We start from the raw sequence: 814 nt of genomic DNA, 5'->3' as shown, positions 1-814 counted from the left end.
TTGATTACGTCCCTGCCCTTTGTACACACCGCCCGTCGCTACTACCGATTGAACGGTCGCATTGAGGTCTTCGGAGTGGACGCGCGTTATTCGGCCCCCTCGGGGGCTGGGTCGTCGCGCGATCGCGAAGATGACCGAAATCGGCCGTTTAGAGGAAGTAAAAGTCGTAACAAGGTTTCCGTAGGTGAACCTGCGGAAGGATCATTATAGACGGGCCCGCGGTACCGGCGGCACTCGCCGGTCTCGCGCGCGCCTCATCCGACCCCGTGGCCGCGTGCGCTCGCCGACTCGCTCGACGACCGCCCGCGCGCCGCGACCCCCGACCGAGCGTCGACCGAAAGATGGTTAACACGTCGAAAGACCGTACGTGCCCAGTCGTGCGTCCGCGCACGGCGCGTGGCCGTAGAAGTTTCGTCGAACAAAACAAAAAAACAACCGACACCGAGCGGCGGATCACTTGGCTCGTGGATCGATGAAGACCGCAGCTATCTGCGCGTCGTCGTGTAATCCGCAGGTTATACGAACATCGACCAGTCGAACGCACATTGCGGCCTCGGTGACCCGCGGGTCCCGGGCCACGCCTGTCTGAGGGTCGTATACCGGATACTCGGCCAGACCGATGCGCCGCCGGCAGGCGTCCGACGGGCACGCCCGTCGGCCGCTCCGGTGGTGCGAGATTGGCGGTTCGACCGGGGAGAGCCGCTCGCGCGGCCGCCTCCGGTCGTCCGCCCAAGTTGTGACTGCCAAAAGTCACGGTTTCTCGCGTCGTCAGACGGCACGTCCCCGTCTGCCCGCCGCGCGAGAGCGCGGTCGG

At 65.2% G+C, this 814-nt stretch overlaps 1 non-coding gene across 1 annotated transcript; it reads left to right on the top strand.

The window, feature by feature from the left end:
* Positions 1 to 437: 437 nt before the first annotated feature.
* On the top strand, positions 438 to 595 carry LOC115034792. Its single transcript, XR_003840083.1, has one exon. It is a non-coding gene; the product is annotated as a 5.8S ribosomal RNA (ribosomal RNA).
* The last annotated feature ends 219 nt before the right edge of the window (positions 596 to 814 follow it).

The sequence above is a fragment of the Acyrthosiphon pisum genome, unplaced genomic scaffold (genome assembly GCF_005508785.2).
Source record: "Acyrthosiphon pisum isolate AL4f unplaced genomic scaffold, pea_aphid_22Mar2018_4r6ur Scaffold_210;HRSCAF=613, whole genome shotgun sequence".
NCBI classification, from domain to species: Eukaryota; Metazoa; Arthropoda; class Insecta; order Hemiptera; family Aphididae; genus Acyrthosiphon; species Acyrthosiphon pisum.
This window is presented reverse-complemented; position numbering and strand designations above follow the sequence as displayed.